This window comes from Balaenoptera ricei, chromosome 12 (genome assembly GCF_028023285.1).
Source record: "Balaenoptera ricei isolate mBalRic1 chromosome 12, mBalRic1.hap2, whole genome shotgun sequence".
NCBI lineage: Eukaryota > Metazoa > Chordata > Mammalia > Artiodactyla > Balaenopteridae > Balaenoptera > Balaenoptera ricei.
The window spans coordinates 2,439,630-2,449,052 of record NC_082650.1 but is presented as its reverse complement, the minus strand read 5'-3'; positions in this window follow the sequence as shown (position 1 = coordinate 2,449,052).

The window sequence follows — 9,423 nt, the reverse complement described above, 5'->3', positions numbered from 1 at the left end:
CTGGAGCCCCGCCCTGTTACCTCATCACCAGTCAATCAGAAGAAGTCACACACCCCGCAGCCCTCACCCCAAATTTTGCCTATAAAAACTCTTCCCCGAAAACCATTGGAGAGTTCAGGGTTTTTGAACACAAGCTGCCTGTTCTCCGTCCTTGGTCCTGCAAAAAACCTTTCTCTGCTTCAGATTCCCATGTTTGGGTCTGTTTGGCCTCCCTGCATCGGACAACAGTGGCTCTACAGTCAGGTGTGGATCTAATCAGGTCACTCCCCTGGAGAAACTTTCTGTGTCTCCCCACTGATCTCTGTTTTTTTTTTTTTTTTTTTATGGCCATGCAGCATGCAGGATCTTAGTTCCCTGGCCAGGGATCGAACCCACACCCCCTGCAGTGGAAGCACAGAGTCTTAACCACTGGACCACCAGGGAAGTCCTCCCCATTGGTCTTTGGATGAGCATCAAAGTTCTTAGCCTGAGCATCAAAGTTCTTAGCCTGCTAGGGCCTCAAAGCTCAGCAGACCAGATCGCTGTGCAGGACAGAAGTGCACATCCATCCCAGAGGCCCTGGCTCCACCCCACAAACGCTGGCCTTGTCATTCCTCAGCCATTGTCTCTGCTAAGATGCTCCCCTCACACCATCCCCATCCCCACATGCTACCCTAGTTAATGGCCGTTTGTATTTACCTTTTGAGTAAAATATGCCTTCCTCAGGTTCCTCTGCCATCCAGAACTGTCTAAATGCACGGATAACGTGCCCTCCGGCTTGTTACTCACCCACATAGTACACACCACTGTTTGAAATGAAATATGTGTGTGATTATTCCATTCACTTCTGTCTTTCCCTGTAAACTGCAAGTCAACACTCATATCTAGTTTACTCACCACCGAGTCCCCACTGCCTGGCATGATGGATGGGAAGTAGTAGGTGCTCAATAAAATAGCGCCTGTGGAAGGAATGCATGAGCTCCTCCGTGGTCCTATGCAGCGTTGTGCCTTTCTTGCCTTCCCCGTTTCTCCAACTGCTTGCCTCTTTCAGGCTCCTTTAACCACTTCCTCTAAACAACCTAGGCACACCCCACAATTCTGTCCTCTTCCCTCTCTTTTCTTTTAGGCTAGTATCCATTTCTTAAAACAAAATCACCTCCCATAATCCTAGTTCTCCCTCGAACCATGGTCCATCTGTGTAAATCTCTCCTCCGTGGGGAGGGTTTTCCTGACCACAGCCAAATAAAAACAGAACCTGACTTAGAAAAGATTTTATTCTCGAGGATAGTGCAGGGGGAGGGGACTCTAGCAACAGGAGAAAGCTCTGACTTGAGGATCTGCAAGCTTCTCAAGGGTTAGGCAAAAAGGGGTTTCTTTACAGAGAGGGGTAAACACAGCTAGAAAGAACTGGGGGTGGGAGATGGGCTGAGAGGGTGGCTTCCTAGGAGAGGACGTCAGTAGGGGCTCCTGATGGCCTGCGTGTGTTCAGGAGGGGCTCCTGCTGGCTCTGGGTAAGGCTGGGCCAAAGGTCTAGGCCTGGAGGAAGGAGAGAAGCTGAACGAAAGGTCGGTTAATGAGCGTCATGTTCCGAATGACCACTGGGGACTGAAGTGAGGTGAGGAATGGGAATTCGGAGGGTCCGTGTCTGGCCTTGTCCCAGGTAAACAGGGGCGTCTTGCAGTCGTATCTGAGTCCTTGCAGTGAGCTGTTTTCTGGAACACAAAGGGCAGGAAGACTTTTTAACCTTTGCTGTGGTTCAGGATCACAGGCTCAAGTAAAATTCAGCATCGTCACCACTGGCTACTTCCCACTGCATCACCTTGTTTATTTTCAGCAAGGCTCTCTTCATCGCCTTTGAGTTTCCTGTTATCTCCATGTTCATCCTCTCCACCCCTTCCCCACCCCAGCTCCCGGGGTGCATTGACCGTGAAGCTGATGAGGGTTCAGCTCAGGCCCCTCACTGGCATGGGCCTCCAAGGCCCTGTCCCTCATTTTGTATTCATGGGTTTTTGTTCCGGTTCTCAGTGAGGGACCTCCAAATTGTACAAGTTTTCAACCCCCAAACCTGGATCTGGACCTGGGATGTCATCTTGTTCAATGCTGTCCACCTAGCTAGATCCTAAACAGAGCAGAGGGAGAGTTCAATAAACGTACAAGAAAGAAGGTAAAGCACAGGGAACTGCGTTGAATATCCTATGATAAGGCATAATGGAAAAGATATAAAAAAAGAATGTATGTATATGTATGGCTGAGTCACTGCTGTACAGTGGAAATTGACGCAACCTTGTCAATCAACTGGACTTCAATACAAAAAAAAATGTAAAAAAAAAAAAGAAGAAGGTGGGAGGGGCAGCTGAGGTCCAGGCCAAACTGGGGCTCTGGAAGCTGGCGGGCTGTCACAACGACAGGTGGAGACGGCTGATGGCTGTAGCCTCAGGAGGTTGGGAGGAACCCGAGCGGTAAGCTTACGGGCTCCCACAGAGCAGCGTAGAAGAGTACAAATCATGCTGTTTAAGAGATGGAGTTAGCTTGTGAAGAAGCATGTCCACAGGAGGCAGGGGGCGAGATGGCAACAGCCATTTCAATGACCAGATCGGCCTTAAACCAGTACTGATGGCTCAGACTCTCAGGAACCTTTATTACACAACTTCTTATGGATTTAACTCCCTTTGCTTTCCTGTTCCCAACTCAGGAAACACCGCAGGTCATACTGCAACAGCAAACACTTCCCAAATCTCAGGGCTTCACTAACTACACCAACAAAGGTCAGTCTTTGCCCATGTTCCATGCTGGCGGTGGGTCAGGTTATTTTCACTCTGGGACCCAGGCTGAAGGAACAGCCGGAGCTGGTACCTGCCTTTCTAATGGCCCAGCGGTGGCAGAACCACACCCGGGCTCTGATCCCTCAGCATCTGACATCTGGTCTTCTATTCAAATTCTCTTGGCCAGAACATGTCACATGGCCAAGCCTGGTGACAACGAGGAAGGAAGTGTACACCTCCCACAGTGGAGGGCATTGTAGTCACAGAGCAAATGTTGAGCGCGTACGGGGAACGTCAGCCAATAGCTGGGAAAAGTAACATGGTCCACCGTCAATGAGGAGGCGGAAAGAAGGCCTGGAAAAGGCCAGTGGGCAAGCGGAGGGTGGGAGGTGGGCGCAGGTTGCTCGTCTGTGCTGGCCGGGGGTGTGCCCGTGCTTCCCCCCACAAGAGACGCCCGGTGGGCGGAGTAACAGGAACCACGGAGCAGCACAGATTTGGCCGAAAAGCCCCGGGTGGGCGCGCAGCACCCGCTGGTGGGGGACTTGTCAGATGCGAACTGATAAACGCGAGCGCTCAGCTGCAGAGCAGGCACCTGTGCCGAACGTCAGAGAGCAAAGTTTTCCAACAGTGCTCTCCGCGCTGGCTGTCTGCCTTGGCTCTCGGGGAACAGAGCCCGGAGCTGGGGCCGCGTGGCCGGCAGGAGCCACGGGAGGGGCTTGCCGGCTGGGGTCCGCGCTCACCTGTACTGGCGTCGTCCAGGCCAGGGGAGGCTCAGGTGAACGGGGGCTGTGGGTCAGGTGTCTCCAGCGGTTGGGAACGGGCCTGTCTGGGGGTGAGTTCAGACTCTCCACTTATGACCTTTGTGACCTTGGTAAGCTAACTGGCTTCGAGAAGCCTCGGCTTCCTCATTTGTAAAATAGGAAAGCAACGCGCCCTGACGACCTGTCGTGATGATCAAAAAAGTGTCGTTAGTGGCTTAGTGAGAGCCCACTGCGCCTGGCACGTATTAGGAGCCCAGTGCCGCTTTGTTTCTTATGACAGAGCCTGTGGACCCTCACCTGGGAGGGAAGGACCTCAGGGGGCTCCTGGGGGTCTCGGCGATTCTGCCTTAGCCCTGAGCCTGGTGCCGGTGGGCGTTGGTTTTAGACCTTGTGTATTAAAAGCCATGACAGGAGAGAATGTCTCCAGTCTCTGTGGCATCTTTTTAGGTTCTGAAGCTTTAAGTAGCTTTGTCACACTTTGGGGACTCTTTCCTTAAAAACTCCTTTGCGGGGCTTCCCTGGTGGCGCAGTGGTTGAGAATCTGCCTGCCAATGCAGGGGACACGGGTTCGGGCCCTGGTCTGGGAAGATCCCACATGCCGCGGAGCAACTGGGCCCGTGAGCCACAACTACTGAGCCTGAGCGTCTGGAGCCTGTGTTCCGCAACAGGAGAGGCCGCGATGGTGAGAGGCCCACGCACCGCGATGAAGAGTGGCCCCCACTCGCCGCAACTGGAGAAAGCCCTCACACAGAAACGAAGACCCAACACAGCCAAAAATAAAAATAATAAATAAACAATAAATTTAAAAAAAAATAAAAAAAAAAACTCCTTTGCATTCTAAATTATTTATATATTGAGAAAGTTAGGACACTTTCTGGGCGTTTTCCCTCTGACCTTTCTCCGACTCTCATAGGACCAATATGTGTGGCCTTGCCATGCCACGCTGGCTACCGAGGTAGCTATTTTGTGGAGCTGCTTTATTCTGAGCTGTGGTTATGACAAAACAGGAACAAGAAAGGAATAGAAAAAGATCAGCCAAGTGTTTTTCATGGTGTCGTTTTTCTTGAAGATTCACTTTAATAGTTGGAACTATAGGGAAGAAACGTTTTGGAAGCGAGAATAAGACTAAATCAAGCCAAACAGCATAATATTCTAAATGTGAAATAAAGGAATGTATCACTTCCTGAAAAAAGAAAGAAAAAAATGAGCTCATTCACACACACATATGCACCTGTGCACACATCCCACACACATTCCTACACGGATCTTAGAAGAGACTGTTTCCTTGGATGTTTTTTAAAGTTATTTATCTTAAAAAAAAAACTAAGCAGAGGAGGAGGCGGGGGGGATTAGAGGAAGGCTGTCAAAAGGGACAAACTTCCAGTTATAAGATAAATAAGTACGAGGGATATCATGTACAAGATGATAAATGTAATGAGCACTGCTGTATGTTATATATGAAAGTTGTTAAGAGAGTAATCCTAAGAGTTCTCATCACAAGAAAAAGAAATTTTTTTTTCTATTTCTTTAATTTTGTGTCTACATGGTTGATGGATGTTCACCAAACTTATTGTGGTCATCATTTCAGGATGTACAAAAGTCAAATCATTATTCTGTATGCCTAAACTGTATTCAGCGCTGTGTGTCAATTATATCTCAATAAAACTGGAAGAAAACCAAACATTAAGCAGACTTAGACTTCTGAGATTTTACGACATGACTGAGCTGCTTTCCCTTAGATAAGCATTTCTGCCTTACAAATAATAGTTGAATATTCATGAACAGTTAATGTAGTGGATATTCTATTAATATTTAGTCTTGATCAATAGTGTTTAGTAGCCGATATAAATACATATAACTAACGCTCAAACATACTGGGAAGAGCTCTGAAGTCAGCCATCGAGTGGCCTTAAAGCTGCTGTGTGACCTTGAACAGGTGCAGCTGAGGTTTCCAGCTGTGCCCATGCGTGCCCGGGAGAGGGCCTGGCACCCTGCATTCATTGCACCAGCCCTGCCTCCCTACGAAGACCTCCTCTGAGTGAGGTGGGTAGTGGGAGCCCACAGGCATTATATAGGAGGCTACCGTGCAGAAAAGAGCCTGTGCAAGCTTGTGCTTGCTGTGAATGTAAGTCCCCAATAATTATCCCTTAGGTACAAGCACTGACAAGTCAGTTTCAAAGAAAAAAAATCCCAGCCCAATCAAACGGGATTCCTCTTTCCCCCCAAGGAATGCGAGGCGTGGGCCTCCTGCTGGCCTTGCAGCGCAGCTCTGGCTTCCTGCTCGCGCCCACTTCCCTCTTCTTGGGGCCCCTGTCCTTGTCGCCACCAGCACTGTCCATCCTTCCAAGTCCCCTCCCGGATCCGCTGCCTCGTGGAATGCCTTTGCAGAACTGTCCCCGTTCTTCTCCCGTCTTCAAGCATTTAAAACGGACGGACAAACCCCATCCCAGTGTCGTGTCATTTTCCAAAGTGGCCGTGGCGTTCTTGCCAGCCCAGAGACTCTTCCAGAATCTTGTCCTGCTCCGTGGAGTTACGGAGGCCCTTGCTTCAGTGACCCTGGGTGGGATTGCTGACCCTTCGCCTGGGAGAACGTAGCTGAGGGGACGCTGTGTGGCTTCTGAGGTCTTACAGCCTCCCTGGGCTCTCTCTCCTGGGATGCGCCCCGGAGCAAGCCTGCCAGGCGCTGAAGCGCAGACTCAGGCAGAGAGGCACGTGGGACGGCATGTGGGACGGCCACCTAGGAAGGACCAGAGCCAGCAGCACTGCCCCAGGTGACCCCAGCGCCCAACCTGACTCTTCCAGCTGAGACCCGACATCAGCAGGCAGAGTCAGGTCACCCTGCGGGGGCCTGTCTGAGCTGTGGCCCCGAATGAGTGAGTGTGATAGACGGTCGTGCACGGCACTAGGTTTGTTCTGTAGCCTCAGTAACTGGAACAATTGGTGACCAGTGGAGGAAACTAACCAAGGGACAGGACGGAAGCCAGAATTCTTTGATTGTAATTGTTTGGTAGATTTAACTTTAGAACAGTGTAGAATACATGTTTTACATAAAAATTCTTAAAAGGCCACCCCTCAAAACTAAAAGCAAAGTGAAAGAAATGTCTGTAGGTATTGGGTAGGTTGCTTGACCACACAAGAAGAAGTATTTCAAGTATTTTTTAAACACAGCAGTTTTACTTCCTAGTACTTCCTAGTGGGACATATCCTAAGGCCAAATTCCCGCAAAGGAAACTTGCACTGTTTTCGGTTTCCATTTTGTTACTAAGCACGGAGTATAGTTACTGTGAAACTAAATAAATAAAATAAACACAGCAAATAAGTCATGATATTAACTCCACTAGGGATGTTTTAAGTCTGCGAGAAAGTCGGTGCAAAAATGGAGATTAAAGAAATTAAGAAATGCATGAAAACTTAAAAGTTGTGTCATGCTAAATTTGAATTGTAAATATCAGTGAACTCATGATATATTTTCTTTAAAAAGAAAAGAGAAAAAACAACTGAGAAACAAAAAGCCTTACTACCTCGCTCTATCCACTGAAAAGCCCTGGTACCAAGGACCAGCTCAGTACCAAGGAGCACCACGACTGTGGTCTCTAAAAGGAACCAGGGCTCCTTGAGAAATGGCTGCCGCCAGGTCTGTAGAAGGAAAGGCTGGACATGAGCCTGAAACACACTGTCGCATCAGAAAGCAAGGGAGCTGCTGGGGCCCTGTCCAGAGAACTCACAGGCGGGCTTGAGGGGATGATTTGGGGGCGTCGCAAAGAATAATGACTACAATGGGTTGAAATACATTAAATCTGTTAAAAATCCATGAATGCATAATGACACCCCTCCCCTCCCAAATCCTCTTGGTCGCCCTTGGGGATTGAGTGGCAACAGAAGCAACTCGTTATTCTGAAAATTTTTAAATAAAAAGTAAGAATCACTCATTTATTTATTTTTTTATAAATTATTTTTATTTTTTTAATTTTTAATTTTTTTAAACATCTTTATTGGAGTATAATTGCTTTACAATGGTGTGTTAGTTTCTGCTGTATAACAAAGTGAATCAGCTATACGTATACATATATCCCCATATCTCCTCCCTCTTGCGTCTCCCTCCCACCCTCCCTATCCCACCCCTCTAGGTGGACACAAAGCACTGAGCTGATCTCCCTGTGCTATACGGCTGCTTCCCACTAGCTATCTATTTTACCTTTGGTAGTGTATATATGTCCATGCCACTCTCTCACTTTGTCCCAGCCCCGCCTCCCCCTCCCCGTGTCCTCAAGTCCATTCTCTACATCTGCGTCTTTACTCCTGTCCTGCATAGGAAGCACAACTCAGATTAATCAAATAATTGAGGAGGAAGAGTTCTTCTGTATGGAATTCCAGATAAAAGATGAAGAAGGAAAAATAGTATTACAATATTACCATTTTGCAACCCCAAATAAAATAACAAATCCCGGCCATGATCATCAATGGAAGCTAAAGCAGTAGAGGAAAGCTGAGAGGGAAATTTACAATGGATGGGTCAGTCCGAGGTCATCAGGAGCCACGATCAATACTAACGTCACACAGAGACAAGCACACGCGACGCCACACAGAGACAAGCACACGTGACGTCACACAGAGACAAGCACACGTGACGTCCTGATTTTATGTGACAGAGAACCCACCTCACCGCCTGTGAAGCAGCCGTGCCACAATCTTACCTTTCTGTGTGTTTTGCTTTTAGGTTATTTGGTGCTATAGCCTCAGGTTCTCTTTATACAATTTCCCTTTTATCATTAAAAAAATGTCCCTTTTGTATCATAATGCATTTGCTTCAGATTTCACATCAGTTATATACATATTGCTATTCCTGCCTTATTTTGTTAAAAGGCACCCTGGTTCCTTTCAGTGGACATTTGTATTTCGAGACCATAGTCCTGGTGCTTATAGCTACTGGGTTAGTCATTGGTCATAGTGCTTTTCAGTGGACAGAGCTAGGAAATAACTTCCGCTTGTCCTTTGGTTTTTGTTTGTTTGTTTGTTTGCTTTTTAAAGAAAATAGACCATGAGTTCATTCTGACATTTATGAATCAAATTTAGGATGAAAGAGCTTTGTTATTTTGTTATTTTCTTATTTTGATGTATCTTTGTGTCTCCCTTTAATGTCTTTCAAGCATTTATTTGGCCACAGATTAAAAAGGAGACTCTATTAGTCTACATGCTATCTTGCTTCCTCAAAATATAGCTAGTCATTAAAGCAATTTACCTTTCCCTTGGGGCTGATTTTGGCCTGGGATACTGATTAAACTGCAGAGTAGTTTACCTGGACCAAATTAAGATGCCGACTCATAAACTGTCTTAGCTAGCTTAAAGTAAGCAAGATTTCATCCTCAATTGCCTTTCATCATGATCTTAAGAAGTAGGGGGTCATTTGACACATCATTGCTATTAACTCTCCTTACAGGTCTGTTAATGCAACAGCAAACGTGGCAGGGGAAGAAGAGTTAAAAGGGGGTCCCAGGAGGAGAGTGGAGGCTGCTTCCTGCTAGACCAGCAGTAGGATTAGAGCCTGGAAGGGCCCCAAAAGTAAAGGCCATGGTACGTGGGCTCAGAACACCAGAAATCCTGCTTTTTCCCAGTCGTCTCCCTCCTGCACCGCTAGCGTTTCGTTTTCACATCTCTGCTGGGAGCTACGTCTCCTCCTGCCCTTCAAATCCTCTCCGTTCCTCAAAACACAACTCAGGTTTCATCCTTTTCCTGAAAGTTGACCTCCTTCACCTAATTTCCCCAGCTCCTGAATTCTAATTTCTCTTGGAGGCTAAAGCCTTTGAAAATATACTCTTGTGTATTGATTTATCCCTCTCTTCCACAATATTATAAACTGCTCGGGACAGAGCTGGGTCTTTCAATCCTTGCATGTCTCCGCTGTGCTGTGACAGGGCAGGTGC